Source organism: Tiliqua scincoides, chromosome 1, assembly GCF_035046505.1.
Source record: "Tiliqua scincoides isolate rTilSci1 chromosome 1, rTilSci1.hap2, whole genome shotgun sequence".
Lineage (NCBI taxonomy): Eukaryota > Metazoa > Chordata > Lepidosauria > Squamata > Scincidae > Tiliqua > Tiliqua scincoides.
Window position 1 is genome coordinate 219520179 of NC_089821.1, and position 17274 is coordinate 219537452.

A 17274-nucleotide genomic window follows, 5' to 3' on the forward strand; every position below is an offset into this window, starting at 1 on the left:
CTGGTAAATAACTATGATGGGTTCAAAGTTTATATTCGATAACTCTTTGCCATAATGTATTTGGTTGTGTTAAGCAAACTGGAAGAAAACTGAACAGATTCAGGCACAAATTGGAAAATAAACCTTCCACTGATGGATGTTCACACAGAATGAAAGATTAGGCCTGTCCTGCTTTTTCTTCCCCTGCTCTTGGACTTTCTCAATGACCATGCTTGGGCATTGTATTTTCAAGGTTTAAAAAGGGTTTAAACTTATATGATTGTTTAAAGAGTGTTTTGTATGCTAAAAGTGAGAAAGAACTGGAATTAACAGAGCCTACAATTGTCTTAAGCATTTCCTCACTGTCAGGGTGGCAGAAAGCCTACAACTTGTGCTCAGGGCAGAGAAAAGAAAAATGAAAAGAAAACCTAAGAGTTCTCTGTGACAGTCCTGACTAGATTTCAGTTGGGAAGCATCAGGAATCATTAGCCTCTAATTCAGTGGTTCTCAAAATCTTGTGTAGAATTTGTGAACCACTGAGTCTTTGCGGAGTCGGGGGGAAGGCAACAGCTTGATTCTCAGGATCATGCCACTGCTGGGGACTGAGGGACTTTTTGTTCAACTCACCCGCCTTGCGCCATCCTCCTGGGAGTGCGGGGAGTCCCACAGAGCCCTCTGCAGGGCTCCCTGTGTCTCGGAATGTTCAAAAAATGAGATCATGACCCACTTCCGGGTTGCAATCACAAATCCACGGGGCTCCCCGCACCCCCAGGAGGCTGGTGCAAGGTGGGTGAGTTGAACAAAATGCCCCTCAGTACCTGGCAGCGGCGTGATCCTAAGGATCATGCTGCTGCCTTCTCCCTGCCCCGCCCCTTAAGGGTAAAGGGGCAGTGGTTCTTGGACTGGTGGGTCATGACCCACCAGTTTGAGAACAATTGCTCTTGTTAAAACCTGCACACATCAATTGATGGGTGAAATTGTGTTTGTATTTGTCTTCCACTTTAACCTCTGTTCATCTTGTACTGTTCATAAGACTTAAGTTTTGAGCTTCATCCATTTTCTGTTTTAGGAAGAAGGAAAGCTTTTTAATGTTAGCTTTATTGGAGATGTAACTTTTGAGATTGACTTTGATTCCTATGTTGGAGATTGCAATGCTAAGTTTCAGTGCTTGGTATCATCCTGGGGAACAGAAAATTTTGCAAGTGCAAAGGTGCTCAGGATGTCAGATATTGCAATGTAGGTGGTTGTATCTTTTTTCTTAGTATAGATTTAAATACAATTATTTAAATTTCTGAAATTGCTGAAACATGAATATGTATAGGGAATGGCCTTGATTCATGAGTTTATAAACAAACATTTCAGTTGATTTTGTTGATTTTGATCTCCTATAATGTTACAATTCTTGTATTATATATTTATTTTTTAAATTTAATTCCACGTTATTTTATTATTTGTTTAAGATATGTATATCCCCCTTTCCATCACCACGGGAATCATTGAGATAGCTTACAAGCATCTTTTAAAAACTACATAAAACATGGTTCTTGAAACAAAAAGTAATAATAAATGAAATCAAAAAGACGTTAAATGCAGTCCTATCCCAGCAGTGTCGTCGGGTGCAGTCATGCCAAAATGGCGACCATTGTATCCAGTGCCCAAGGTCTCCATGGGCAGATATTCATCCCCTTCCCCCAAGGAAAGCTCCAGGTCCCCCAGGAAAGCTCCAGGTCCCACAGTGGGGCTTTTCAAATCTGTAGTGGGGCTTTTTGCGGAGCAGGCTTGAGAGCCTCTGTGTTGGGCTTTGCTGCTGGTTCCACCCCCTTCCAGGACAGTCACTGCCACACCCTGACCTCCTCCCCACCATCTTCTGCCCTTCAATGCCTTACCCCTGCTCCGAAGGCCTTACTGCTGCCCAGAGCTCTTACCTTGCTCTGGTATATGTTCGGTGCTGGGCCCAGCATTGACTGGCGCTGAGTTGGTGCCGGTGCCCCCTCCTCTCTGGGTGTCATGGACATGCCTTATGGCACGTTTGCTACACCCAGCACTGGAACTGGAGCTCAGCACCAGCGTTGGAGGCCCATAGGATTGGGTCCTCAGGCAGTAGAAGCATTGACACCATCCGTTTTTTGACAATTGACAAGGCACACCATGAGGCTCGTGGGGGGTACACATCCCTCTATTGCCCTACTAATAAATTACTGTCCCCCTGAACTCCTGCAGTGCACCTGTAGAGCATTTGTGGTACACAAGTGTGCCACAGCACACTGGTTGAAAATAAGTGGGCTAGATAAAAAAGGGTGAATTTTCACTTCCCATTAACAACTGAGCCAGTTGTATTTCCCCTGTGGAGGGAGTTCCACAGCCTAAGTGAAAAGGCTCTCTCATGTGTCCCAGTCAACTATATTTCTGCAGGAAGTAGAGCATGGAGCAAGGCGCACTGAAGGGCTCTGTGAATGGGTAGGTTCATGTGGAAAAGGTAGTCCTTCAGACTGATTCTGCAGCTGACTGGTTTGCCTTTTGACCTTTGTTTTATTTTAGTTGTAGTTAATCATTGCCTGTTGATATTAGTTACAGTGTTTGTGTTTTATGCTGTAAACTGTTTTGTGAATTAGATGTTGAAAAGTGGTAGAGAAGTGTTGTAACAAAATCATCTATCAATAGAGTAAATTTTAGTGATGGATTGTAATTGCTGGAAAATATAGGCATGGAGTCTGTGTTGGAATATCTTTGTGAAATGCCAGTGGAAACTAAATGCCATTGTTGTTTTTCAGTATGGTGGAATTACAATGAATAGGTTCCAATAAAATCCATTTGTAGAAACCTGTCTTGGTCTGACTGTACTCATCATCTTTAACCACTGTCAGGGGAGAGCCTCTGATAGCAGATTACTGACAATGCCTGGAACAAAAGCTGATCTTCTCATTTCTTAAATGACTCATAGAGCCACAAGCAATTGCATATGACAACTTCCACAGTACAGCAGTACTTTATTTTTTTATTTTTTTATTGCAAGATAATTAGATTTAAATAATAGAGTCTGAAACTGGAAAATGCAAAATTTTAAGTCAATGCAATTTTTAAAATGAGTATATAAATATGTGCAGTGAGGAATATTTTTTTTGGCCCAATCCTATGGACCTTGTATGACAGCAGATCTTCTAATCTGCTGTTGTAAATGGCTGGAGGGGCTGGATCTCTGTGGCAGAGTTGTATTATCCCCTGAGTAATGCCCCAGCCATCAAAATGGGGCTACTCAGAACTGCGCCAGTGAAATCACTGGTGCATATCCAAGCAGCCTGGTGTAATGCCAGGCCGCTTGGGACAGGGGTTAAGATCTGGGCGAAGTGCTGGAGGCTAGTCTCACCCCCTTCTGAAATATATTCTGCCCACCCTCCCTGACCCCCTGTGCCAGCTGCTGTTGGCCAGTGTGAACTCACTGGGTATGGGCAGCATGGAGGCTGTATGCGGCCTCTACCAACTCCTAAGGAGGCCATGGAGATGAAGCCATTAGAAGTGAAGATAGAAAATGCTGGTAGCCTGGGATAGTGGTGGATTGGGGACAGTTGAAAGAGGTTCAGTGTTGAATGAAGGGGTGCTGTTTGGGCCTGGGAGGTAGGAGGAGGAAGCTCTAGGCATTGTATGGGGAGTGAAGAATTCTAGGGGTCCAGTTGGCATGGATGATATAACTAAATGGGGAGCTTGGAGGAAGGGTGACTAGATATGGTGGAGGACAGAGTGCTTAATCGTTGTATAGAAGAGGGAATTTTAGCAGGTGCAGCTTAACATGGAAGGGTTTAAAAGGCCGCTCCTGCCAAAATCCCCTCTTCTATATAACGGTTAAAGGTACAGGGACTGCATCCTCCATTGTACTTGGTCACACAGGCTTGGGGGAGATGTAGCTTTGAAGGCTTAATGCCTGTTGGCCATATAAAGATTTTGATCGGTAACCACACCACAAATCTTCAATCTTGTAGGATGTTTTTTGTTCACACATTTTTTAAATATGCCATCTCTAACAATTTAGCTACATTTAGTATAATTTTGTGTGCCTGCCTAAAATTCAATCTGTCAGACTAAAATATAGCGTGAGCTTAGGCATATGCAAGATACTTCATGTTTTCATGAATTAAACCCGAATCGTTAGTGTGCTCAGCAAAACAGAACAACTCATTTGCTTTTAACTTCTGTTCAACTGTTAAAATGGATCTTTAGCAGTGAGTCCACACAACACTGTCTCTGTGGAAAATAATGGACTAGTGAGTGGTAATGAGGTCTTTTGGATGAGTAGGTGCAAACTGCGCATTAGCTAACTTTTGTGAGGAGCGATCTTTCAGAATGAGATCAAACAGGAAGATACTATTTGCAAAGTGCAAGTAACAAACTACACAGGCCAACACACATTTTGCTTCCTTAAACGTTACACCAATTCCTGGGTATATTTGGGGTGCTGATTCCAAAAGTGGCATCCGTTTTGCCCTATCACGTCTAGTTTTGGAGACATGGCATAGCCTCTTTAGTGAATGGTTCAAGCAGCTTCCTCATGAGGAAGCCTACACCATGGCTTCCTCATGAGGAAGCTGCTTGAACCATTCACTAAAGAGGCTATACTATATCTCCAAAACTAGACGTGATAGGGCAAAACGGATGCCATTTTTGAAATTGGCACCCTAAATTCATATCAAACCACCATAAAGTTTGGGAAAAACTTTTCTGACTTTCAATTTTGTAGGCCTGTGCTATCAAATATCTTGGTAGTGAAGAATTGTATGAGGGCTTCATTTCTGAGCCATAATACCTGGAAAAGATGCAATGTTGATTAAAACAACCTGACTAAATTATTTTGAATGAATATGAACCCAATTAAACCACCAGAAATAATTCACAATATTGTATACTAGTGAACACAAAAGAACTGCTGGCCAGGCATAGTTGGGTTGTTACTGGACAGCGATAATTTCAAATGGTCTTGTACTGATAAGTTAATTTTTGCCTTATCTCCAAGTTTGTCTGGAACTTGTGAAAGTAGTAAGAAGATTGAACTGCTTTCACATATTACTGTTTAAGCCTCTCAAAACAGGCAAATAAATTTTTCCCCTTGTGCATTCTTTGAATCAAAGCAAAGCATTTGACAAAAGATATGCGAGCTTCAAGAAGCTCTTCTTCACATTAAAACCTGTAAATAGATCTGCCTTTTGAAATGGGAATCCTTGTTGCCTTCTCCCACTTTTATCTGCATGTAGTATAGTTGGGGAGTATTCACAATTAGTATGTGTAATGTTTCTTGTGGCCCAAACCCAATAGGGCCTTAACTTGCTGGAACACTAGTTATGCTGCTTGTTCCAGCAGATTAAGGCCCTTTATAACTGTCACAAAACATGACATGCCATTCCATGTGGCCTGGCTGCTGCCATAAGTGGCAGGTAGCTGGGCCCAGCACCAGTAAAAGAGCTTAGGGGGCAGGAAGCTTATTGAACGAAAAGGTCTAGAATAGCATTTCTCAATATTGGTCTCCTGTTGTACCACTTCGCATGATCTACCTATTGGAAGTATCATCAGAAGTAACTGATGATTATGTCATTGCCAGTTACTTCTGAATTTGGAGGCCAGATGTGACATGCACACACTGGAAAGAGGCGGGTGGACCAATCCTGAGCTGCCCAGAGCACAGGGCTGCCGCAGTGCCAAAATGGCAACCACGACATCCAACGCACAACCTGGCAGCCTGTGGTGGCTCCTTGGAGGAAGGATTTTGTCTCCTTCCCCCGGGTAAAGGAAGCAGCCCCCCAATGGGGCTACTTGATTCTGTGGCAGCTCTGGAGCTGCCACAGAATTGGAGAGTCCTGTGTCAGACTATGCGGTCCCACACGGGGCTCAGGATCCAGTGGAGCCAAACTCTGCTGGTCCTTACGACACATTTGCAACAGTGCACAATGGCAACGAGCACTTGGTGGGTGGGAGGGCTTTTTGAAGCTCGTGGAAAGCACATTCTGGAGCTCTGACTGCCAAACCTAGCTTCCTACTGCTGTTTGTCATATTGCATTGTTGATCTTGCTGCCAGGTGGTGGGAATTTCGGGTCCTTCATGTATCACTGGACATCACTTCAAGTAGCATAGGTGGTAAAAGTACCTCTGGTTGAGAAACACTGCTCTAGAATGTGTGCAGCATTTGTATACTGCTATTTGGCAGTTCATTTGTTCTTTAGCTAGAAGCTGAATGAGTCTTCAAAAGAATATTCCAAAAATGCTAAAAATGGTTAGCAGTCTTTTCCTGTGACTGGAAAGGACTTGGGTTCCTAAGTAAGGGCCCAATCCTATCCACTTTCCAGCACTGGTACAGCTGCAGTGCAGCCCCTAGGTGAGGGAACAAGTGTTCCCTTATCTTGTGGAGGTCTCCATAACTACCCTCCCATCACAGTAGGCAGTGCACACTCCATTGGCATGGCTACACCAGGGCTGCAAAGTTGGATAGGATTTGGACCTAAGTTCACTGGATCCTGATATTGTACAGTAGTAACTTATAAAGATTCCTCCAAATCAGTGTAGACCAGTTATTCAGCAGCAAGAGGTGCTTTCCCCTTTTTCCTAATCAATAAGATAGAATTTGCTTTGCAATCTGTCCATTTTATTTTTAAAATTCATATCTCTTTACATAGCTTTAAAAAGCCATCAGTCTGGCTTCCACAGTGTAAATACAATAATAGTATTTCCATAAATATATAATCAAAACAATTCTGCTATCAGAACATTCTAAAACCACCCAAAATGCCCAATTAAGACCTAAAACAAATAACACTTTCAACTGCTTTTTACTGGCTCTTGCATTTTATTGATGGGCAAATTGTTTTTGTTTCATCGGTAAAGCCCTTGGATGTAGATACGTAAAGGTGAAGCTTGCTAATTAAATACAACATACTTATAATGTCATTAATATTTCAATGTCATTGGTTAAAGAGCTCCTTTTGCAGAGGCTTCTTTCTATATCTTCCTAAGCAACACTATTAATTCTCCTTCAGATGTAATTGTTGATAGGAATGTAAGGAGTCTTGAAAAGTTTTCCCAATTGAACTACTGCAGGAGGAGACTTAAAATGTTTCCTCTTTCCATTCTCCAAAGGTCTACAATGATGCATGCTATAGCAAACTTTTTTTTGGAGGGGGGATAACATATCTTGGGCAAGAGTCTTGTGAGCTGATAGGATTCTGCGCTTCCCATTTTGATAGTCTCTCTTTTGGGGCTGTTATTCTGGTTCATATTCAGCAGAACTAGACAAAGCCCAAGTATCATAGGATGCTTCTTTTAAGTGCTCTGCTGACAGTCAGTCTCTTTGGCTTTGTATTCATGGCTTGGAAGAAAAAACTTCTCCCTTGACACAACTTGAGTGGAAGCAGGATGTGCTTAAATTAGCACCGCATCGGAGAGTAATGTACCATAGACATAGATCTCCAGCCACATTTTTTAAAAAAGAGAGAGAGTCTGGAAGCATATGAAGATGTATCATTAGGGGATTAGGTTTCAGTTAGTATCGGTGTTCCACTCATTTATTTTTTCTTTTCTGTTCTTCAGCTTGACTATTATGATTTTTTGGTTAGTCAGGAAATGAATTTGAAAAGCATGGTCTGCATACTGCAGGAAAAAGAGTTGATGAGAATGTACTTTTCTCCTGATCTTTGCATAAAGGCAACATTGTTAAGGAGTCGGAAGTGGTGACCAAGGTGAATTTTCCTGGTGCTTAGTGGATGCCTTGAGTAACTCTCTTGCTGACTTATGAAGGAGCAGCAGTGTCTGACAACTTCTGACAGTTTGGCTGTTTTAGAAGTACTGGTATGCAGGTCATCTTGGAAACTAAGCAGGCTCTAGTCTAGCCCCACTTTTGTCTGAGTGGGGGACTGCCAGATAAAACTGGGGCAGGTAGACAAAGTGGGGCTGGGCTGACTACAGCAAGACTAGGGAAGGTAAAAGAAGAGGAGATGGAAGGAAAAGAGCTTTGATTAACAAGTAGAAAGCAGAGGAGGGTTAACTTTGCAACAGAGCTTGCAAAAAAGATGAGGCTGCTCTGCAGTTATGGTAAAAGGGTGAAATACGGTCACACATCAGATCCATGTTCTGCTGAAGACAATGATAAAATCTGTGTTTATATCACTAGTACAAAGTCCTTAGCCAATTGTGTTTTCAATCACAAATGCCGGCTTGTATATAGGTCCCCTTTGGCACAGTTACTTTATGTCTTTCTCATGCTCTGTATCAAGATTTGAGAAACATTTTGTTTCTTGGGCTGACGTGGCCTATTTTTAAATAGGAACAAGCTCAGTAATAAAAAGGCATGTGTGTGTGTATCTTACATTAAGTACTTACATTAAGGGATATGTGCATTTTTCTGTTTTCTTTTTTTCTCTGCCCCTGCGCTACAGCCCCCCTTTTCCTGAATCAGTACCAGCTGATTAGAGGTACTGTGTGTGCAAAGCAATCCTGAGGTGAACAGTGTAACTGATAAGATCCTAAAGAAGCTAGCTAGATACTGCTATTAGAGAAGCAGAAAGTACTGAGGTGAGAAAGTCATAAGAAAACCCGGGAGATCAAACAGAGAGGCCCATGATAAATGGTAGTGTTAGGAAGTAATAGAGTACCGGTGGGAAAGGAGATTTGTAGCAGCCATTGTGCCTGGTGGCTCTGAATGTGCACTGTGGCCCTGAGGCTCGCCTGGAGCTACCATAGATACGTCCAGCGCTGATGTCTTCATCATGCTCTTCACAGCAGAAGATGGTCCTGGCCCATAAAAGGGGCTGCTGTGCAGAGGGAAGGGAGAGGAGAGATGGGCAGAAGGAGAAGCAGAGGCAAAGATGAGGGGAACATGGAGAAGAGACTAGACCTGGAGAGCAGAGGGAGGCTGGATTGGAACTGGTGCTGAAGGAGGCACTGCAGACCAGAAATGGGGTCCATTGGGAAATCAGTGAAGAGGATAGCAGATCAAAAAGGCACAGAAAGGGAAGATTTTTGTTTATTATAGTCTTTATGGGATGTTATGATGAACTCCTGCACTTTAAAACTTACCACTACACCACTGAGGGCCACTAAGGATTGAAGTGGTTGCCCAGTCAGCTAATTTTTCCAAGCCTGCCTAGTTACTATTCCTGGGGGTACAGTAACCATTCTGGGGAGTACTGCGGTGCAACAAGGCTCAGGTCACCCATTCCTTCTCCCTGTGAGCTATGTTGGTTTCTGTGATAGTAAGATCCTTCAACCCCAGTGCCAGAGTCTCTGGTTAAAGATCCTTGGCGATATATGCTTGTTGAGCTTTCTTTTTGCTTAGCAACCTTATTTCACTGTTGTTTTTCAAAACAGAAACTTTATCCAAATTTCAGAGCAGGAAGGTTACAGCACTATAATATTATGTTTCAGGTTCCCTTAAAACCTATAATAGTACACATTCCACCTACCCCTTGCCCTGGAACTTCCAGAGAGTTCAACGCTGAGGCTTCCAAAGTCAGAGGAATTTCTACACATATAATTTTTAAAAGTGTTCTTGTTGGGTTTAGGGGTGTGTGCCTGAGTGTGTGTGTATTTGCAATGTTTATAAAATATTAACTAAATCAGAGTGGCACCTTGGTATTAAGGAAAGACTTTATTAGGTTTAAATTTTTTTTATGAGGTTGGGAAATTGCTATCATTTAAGATGAAAATGATAGGGTAAACCAGAGAGTTATCTATTATAGTTGTTTATTCATCATTAAAGTCTTCCTGTCACATAAGAACATAAGAACAGCCCCACTGGATCAGGCCATAGGCCCATCTAGTCCAGCTTCCTGTATCTCACAGCGGCCCACCAAATGCCCCAGGGAGCACACCAGATAACAAGAGACCTGCATCCTGGTGCCCTCCCTGGTACTTCTGTCACAGTGCTGGACTAAAACCAGCTGAATGACCAGCTAGCTAGTTTTGTTTTTTAATGTTTTTAAAGGTTCCATTTAAAAATGAAAACGAACCTTTTGTTGATGGGATGTTTGTAAACATTTTTTTCAAAAAAAAAAAAAAACACCTGGTTTTGGGAAGCACATAATTTTTATTGGGTCCATCAAAACAGCCCCTCTTCTCTGCTCTGTCTTGCCTTTCTCTAAAATGTCAAAGCAATATTTGAGGCATGAGTGGCCTAAATAATGTTGTTGATCAGAAATGAAAAATACAAAACAGCTTTACTTGGGATGGCCGTAGGATCACAGACGGCAGATTAATGTAGCCATGCTTTTTAAAATTCATACTGTTTATCTTTCGTTCTTCCAGAAGTTTAAAGAGTTAAGTATTAATAATCAACAAAATAGGAAGAAACTCGCTAGTTTGATGTGGGGGAAAAACGACAGAAAAGTTCAGAACAAAGGTTCATTCTCAAACCTGTGAGAATATTACAGGTTGATTATCTCTTATCCAAAGTACCTGGAACAAAGTGTTTTGGATTTTGGAATATTTGCTGTCTGCCTTATTATATTTGCAAACTATTTGCTGCTGTGATCCTTCCCATCACCCTCTGGAAGGCCCCCCACACTAAGCCTGCCTGCTCACTCAGCTCCACACTGCCTTCTGTGCCACCTGCACCACCTTCTGGGTTATAGCTGCTTGGTGCCCAGTGCGGAGGGCTTCCTCAGCAGGGTAGGACCCCAGCATGCCTTCAGCTATGCCGGCCGGGGTGACAGCACTTAAAAAGGTACAGATTTTGGAATATTTCAGTTTTTGGAATTCTGGATTAGGAGTAATCAACCTGGAGTATAACTTTCATTGTAGCCACTCTGAATATGAGAATGAAATTTCGTTACACATGCTGATGGATTAATAACCCACAATTAATACTAAGACTAAGGCAGAATACACCATTGTCATACATCTGCACTGTGCCACGCTCTCTTATGAGACTGTACAGTCGTGTGCCAGTTAACGACGGGGATAGGAACCGTGATCTATCATCAAGTGGCGCTTGACACTATCTGACCCCTCTGCAGGGAAGGGAATGCTCTGCTTTCCTCCCCTCTAGAGGATCGTCTGAGCTTCCCTGTGCTCATCTGAGCGAGGCTCAGACTGAGGGAAATTGCGCCTCTCATGCAACTTCCGGTTTCATGCAAGAGGTGCGATGTCCCTCATTCTGAGCCTTGCAGAGGTAGCGCTTGGACATACGCTGCCTCTGGGAGGCTCAGACAGCCCTCCGGAGGCCAACCCTCGGAGGGTTGGGGTGTGCGTCTCTAATGACCATGTGACCGCATGTGGTCGTCATATATGCGATTCCGGCATTAGCTGGTAGGTCGCTAAGGCTGCAATCCTAACCACACTTTCCTGAGAGTAAGTCCCATTGAACAAAATAGGACTTGCTTCTGAGTAGACCTGGTTAGGATTGCGCGCTCAGGGGCGCACACCTGTACTTTGGCTTAATGTAGCACAATTAATTCCTCCAGTAAAACATATACATTGTACCAGTAAGAAATGATCACAGTGGTCATTTTCACAATGGTCTTTGCCAGCTCAGCTATATGAGCTTTTAACCAAAGATGTCAAGAATTGAGCTTTCTGGTCCTTAACAAAAAAATAACTTCAATGGAGCAAAGCAGTTAATCTGTGTACTTGCTTCATATGATGATCCTATTGATTACGCACAGTTCACTTTGGTATGCACTCAGTTGCCTGGTCAGTGATATCTGAATTTCCACCAATGACATATCATAGGTATCATCTTTCAGAACAATCTGAACAAATAACTAACTTCAGTTTTTTGAGTGCTGCTTAAATGAAAAACAATATTAATTGAAGAAGCAGTTTAAAAATGTTTGCAGACCATACATAATGCTACCGTCTGTTTTGCAAAATGTATCTCCTGAGCATTTGCCGCAGAAATCAACAACAGCTGTTGTGTACAGCCACCAGGGGGAATGAGGAATTGAAGGCTAACTCAGGAGACAACAAGGATGCAATCAAAAATAGAAAGAATGAGGTCAGCGTATGGTGGAGTGCAAGGTAAATGAAGTGCAAGAGCTGATTTGGTTAAGTAGATGGATTGCTGCCCCGGGACAATGGAATTGAACAGCTCAGCAGTGCAACAAATAATCAGTGGTGGTTAGATAGTCCATGCATGAGCCAGTTTGTTTCCTGAAGCAGAAGAAAATGCAATATTAAGCACTCTGTAGGGAGGAAACATGGGTGACAGGGGTTGCATTCTTTTGGGAGAAGGCCTTCATGTGTTTGCTACCCTCACCACTGGTACTCAGTGTGGGAAGAGATGTAGTCTTCAGATAATCACTATTGGAGTCCCCTGGTATCCACGGAACTGGTATTTGCTGATCCGGTTCTTCAGCAACCCTCCATGGGCCCTCCTCATGCCCCATTATCTTTATTTATGTGGATTACATTCACATGAAGTGATAAAGTATCTTCCTTGAACACATGCAAGCAATAGGAAGCAGGAAGTGAACGTTTGCTCTGAGTCTCCTTTCTAGGCTGCAGGCTGCTAGTCTGGCTATAAGCTTTTTGCTTGTAGTGTTTGTTCAAGCAAAACATCTTATCCCTTTGCATGAATGTAATCCACATAAAAGTAATGGGGCATGGGAAGGCTGCGGAGATAGGGTCCCCCCCTTATCTATGGTTACTGGTATCTGGGGGGGGGGAACATATCCACTGCAGATACCAGGGGATGCTAGTATTCAATTTTGACTTGAGAAGGAAGGGCAGATTAGATGAATAGCAATCTAATAGCAGATTTGATTGCACTGTTGTGCAATCTAGCTGTGTAAGTGCTGCACTATATTTTTTGAGTCAGGGAGAGTCTTGCCCTTTGTGCCAGGCCTCTAAAGCTGGGACAGGCAGCTGTTAGTCTTAAATGATAATGTACTGGTGGGAAGTGAAGGCTGATAGCAACATTAGCCAGTGTGAGGGCAGGTAAGTGCAGCCCCTTCTTTAGTTTTGAGTTTTCACCTGACATTGTTCCCACATTTTCAAGCACTACTTTACAACCACGAGGGTGGGAAATGTGCTTTAATTAATGTTTTTAAATGAAAGTTGAAGCTCTGGGAAGGTGAGGTCTTCACTGAGGACAACATTCTGTGCTCTCTGTTGGATTTATACAGAATTGCAGTATCCTTGCAGCCCTACCTCTAGTTGTGTTTGGCCCACATCATATGTGCTACTGACTTGCATAAATTCAAGTATATGTGCTCATATATGTGCTCCCCCCCCCCCAAAAGACAGAGAAAAATAGTAGTATAAATAATGCAGGTGATTGTCCCTGCCATTCCACTTACTCTGTGTATCCCCCAGAATGAGCCTGAAATGGGTGAATGTAGCTGCTGTTCCATCAGTCCTCTCAGTTGCCACATCTCTCTCTCTCTCTTTCACTGTGCTTTTAATTCTTAAAGGGACAGTACATATTGGTTGAATTTAAGGGAGTTTCAACTGCACACAGTTTTGTGCTGACCTCAAAATATTGCCCTGCTGGCAAAATGCAGGCTGACTGTATATTGCTCTCTGTATGCTGTTTCAGGTATGCATGTTTTACCAGTGGTCTCCAAAATGGAGACACTTGAAATATACACCTGTGAAAAAGTGCAATGTAATTGGAGATTTGTATAACACAGACATGTCAACAGAGACATTTACTGTTAAAAAAATGGAAGAGTGTACTTTTACCTTGTCCTAGTTAAATCTTTTTTTTCTTCAAAGTACTGCTTTCAGTCTGCTTCCAGAGATAGTTGCGTCCTGTTTTGCCCATGACATTTATTGTGTCATTTCCAGGATACCCATAGGCTGTATCAAAAAAGCAAACAAAATAGCTTTCCTGTGTTGCATTGCTGCTCTCTTCCCCCCCCCCAGCTCTCTATGGATGTCAGCAGCTTTTTTTTTTAATATCTCTGATTACCAAAGAACATTTTTCTTTTGGGGAAAAATAAATTTATTAGGATACACTCCGTCATCAGAGTCCACTAGAAAAGCCCTATTGATTTTTATGTATTGTGACATTTTTATTCATTTAAAATCCTTACTTCTGGCATGAAAGGACCAGTAGTCCTTTGAAGACAGAGCAGATACTCATGGCAGCCTCTCTAGCATTATGCTTCTGTAGCAGAGCTGCACAGCACAGCTAGGTCGGTCTGAACTGCATCTTTCCCTAGCTTTATCATTTCTTTATTGTTTACTATGTGATTTTTATACCGCCTTTAAGTGTTTCGAGGTGGTTTGCTAAGTGTAGTAATAAAACAAAATAAAATCAAAATCCACCCCAGAACACTTGTTTAAAACAATAATAAGATAGCAATGAAAACAGCTTTGATGTTTGGGAGGATCGAGAGGGTTTTGCCTGGCACTGAAAGAACATTGGTGTGAGTGGCAGCCCAGCATTCCCAGGGAGAGAGTTTCATAACTGGGGTGCAATAAGCAAGAAGGCCCCAGTCATCACTTACCTCATTTTGGATGGTGGAAGCTCCTGGAGAAGGATAACTCTCATGATTACTTAAGTGCATGGACAGATTGTTGTGTGAGAAGGTGCTTCTTCAGATACTGTCATGCTAAGCTGTGTGAAGGGAAGCATCAGTACTTTAAATTCTGCTTGGAAATAGACTGGGATCCTGTATAACTCAGGTGAGATGTATTCTCAATGCTTAATCCCAATGAACTTTAGACAAGCAGCTGGCATAGCTGTAGTTTTCTTGTTTGTGGTTCAGGAGCAGTAATGCATAGGGTTGTTTCTCCCTTCACATGAGGCCAAGGAGAGGACTTACAGCCCAAACCTAACAGCACTAAAATGGCTACTGCTACATCCAATGGCGCTGCTGGAGACCACCTCGGAGGAAGGGGATGTTTGTCCCCTTCCCCTGGGGAAAGCCCCAAGCCCCGCAATGGGGCTTCTCAAGTCTGCGCCTGCTATTTTGCTGGCTTTTTAGCCCAACTCAGAGGATAGGATATGGCGGAGCAGGGCTTTACCGATCCCACTTCCTCCTGCCCTGGTTCCTCTCCCCGCCCAGCCCTCCCCCACCTCAGAACACTTCCCCCCCCATCCCCACAGACCTTCCAGCCACCTGGAGCTCTTCCCTTACTCCGTGCAGTGTCCATCTGGTGCTGGGCCCAGTACCAGTGCTCCCTGTGTGTAGGGTGCTGTAAATGTGGTTTATGGCACGTTTACAACACCCAGTGCTGACAATATACTCATACCGTTGGCACTGAAGAGCTCAGGATTGGGCTCTTAGACTACAATCCAGTATATACTTACCTGGAAGTAAATTCCATTGAAATCAAGGGGGCTTACTTCTGAGTAAGTGTGCATAGGATTATGTTGTTAGGAAAGCAATGGTTATTCAGCATGGCAGCTGTTGTTTCTGCACGCAGTGTTCACACAGCAGGAAAATAAAATTCCATTATCAAGACAAGAATGCAGAAGTTGGTCCAAAGCTTGGCAGACAGAACAAGTGGTAAGGTTGGAGACATGAGCTAAAGGAAACCAGTTCATTCCAAGTTGTCTAGACTAAGCTGTAGACAGATTTCTCTAACAAAGGCCAGAGCCAGGTTGTACATTTAGCAGACTCGAATGCTAATATTTTTCCTGGACTGACCCTCTGCAAGTGGAAGAGAGTCATACCTTTTCTTGTTCATTAAAAGAAAATTCCCTGTACATAGAAAAGTAACAGTTCAGGAAGAAGAGTTCATACTGACATACTAGCTATGCTTGTGAAAGGTGGGAGGGGGGAAATGAAATGAACAAATAAAATTAAAATAAATAATTTACTCTGTGCAGGGATTTTTTAAAAAAGTGATAGAGCAGTGGTTCCCAATGTTATTTCACTTGCATACCCCTTAGCAGCCCATTTCTATAAATTGTACCCCTCATATTAGGAAAATGTTTGTTTATGATTAATATAATTGCTGTTATTTCAAATTTATACAACTACTGATCCACATCTGATAACACATAATTTGGTCACCAAAAACTTAACAAAAACTAAACTCTAATATAGACCTGCCTTTTTCCACCATTACTCAATTCTTTTTCAAGTACCCCTAAAGGTTCTGGAGGTACATGTACCCCAGGTTGGAATTGACTGATAGAGCAAACATGTGACCCCCACTTGCAACCTGAAGTGGTTCTGGCAAAGGCAAAAAAACACCTGGAAGTCTGGGGGTGAAAGCAGTAGAATAATATCTAAGACAGTCCTCTACTCCCATCTTCACCAGCAATAAAAAAAAAGCGAACATGAAGGTGGCAGTGTTGTAGAAGCCACCCCATTTCCTTTCCTCATTTTACACACATGCACATGCAAATACTCATATACACTCACCAAGTCTTTATATTTTCTGATTTTTAAAAAATTGTAAACTGCTTTGGTAGTCAATCTTGACTTAAATATAGATATAAATAAAGATGATAACAATAGGCTGGGTGTGACATCAGAAATTGACCAGGTTGACTCTGAACCCTCAGTACAGTGTTGGCAGTAGAACCATCAGGGGGCAGGGTTTGTGACAGCAGCAGCAGCAGGCTGTGTTCTTGGTCCTCTGCAACCTGGCATCAGCAGTGGCAATAGGGATATGGGAACCTATCTGTTCCCTATCTGTTCCCTATCTGGAGGCTGTTCAGGGGCCTCCACTGGAGATTTCTGCAAAAAGGATGTTGCTTCTGAGTGCTTAGCACTGTTGATCCACTCAGCTAATGATATTGTACATCATTGGACAGCAACTGTTACCCTGCACATGCCTGATCTCGTCTGATCTCGGAAGCTAAGCAGGGTCAGGCCTGGTTTAGTACTTGGATGGGAGACCGCCTGGGAATACTGGGTGCTGTAGGCTCATACCATAGTCTTTTGAGACTGAAGGTTGCCAACCAACCTTTTTTTTTTTTACTCAAGATTGGCAGAGTGCAAGAAGACTGCCCTAGGTGGGTCTAGGGCAGAGTTGGTACCCGTGGCAACTGCCCATACTTCATTGAAAGGGTCCATCTGTTACTAAATGAATCTTCTGCCTCCCATTGAAATTATGATGTATCCATCATCTGCCTCGTGTTTTCGTATAGTAAAATCAGGCAAGTATTCCCAGTTACTGTTTGTGTTTTACATAAGTGGTGAAGATGAAGCACAATCACTTGTGCTTGTATAGAACAAAATTCTGTCCCTTGGGAAGACTTATATATATTCATTTTGCTCATCATTTTGCTTATTTCAGAGGCTGTACTTTGGCCCTATTGTGTTCATATTTGTTTGCAATGCTAGGAAGCCAACCAGTGGGGTGAGTAATACCACATATCATTCTGAATAGAAGAAAACATCAAAGCACACCCACTGGTGT

At 42.7% G+C, this 17274-nt stretch overlaps 1 protein-coding gene and 1 pseudogene across 2 annotated transcripts in view; both read left to right on the top strand.

Moving 5' to 3' along the window:
- TULP4 (TUB like protein 4) overlaps positions 1–17274 on the top strand; it is a 135668-nt gene that overhangs the window by 40700 nt on the left and 77694 nt on the right. The window lies entirely within an intron of this gene.
- LOC136637675 (5S ribosomal RNA) lies at positions 16662–16779 on the top strand (annotated as a pseudogene).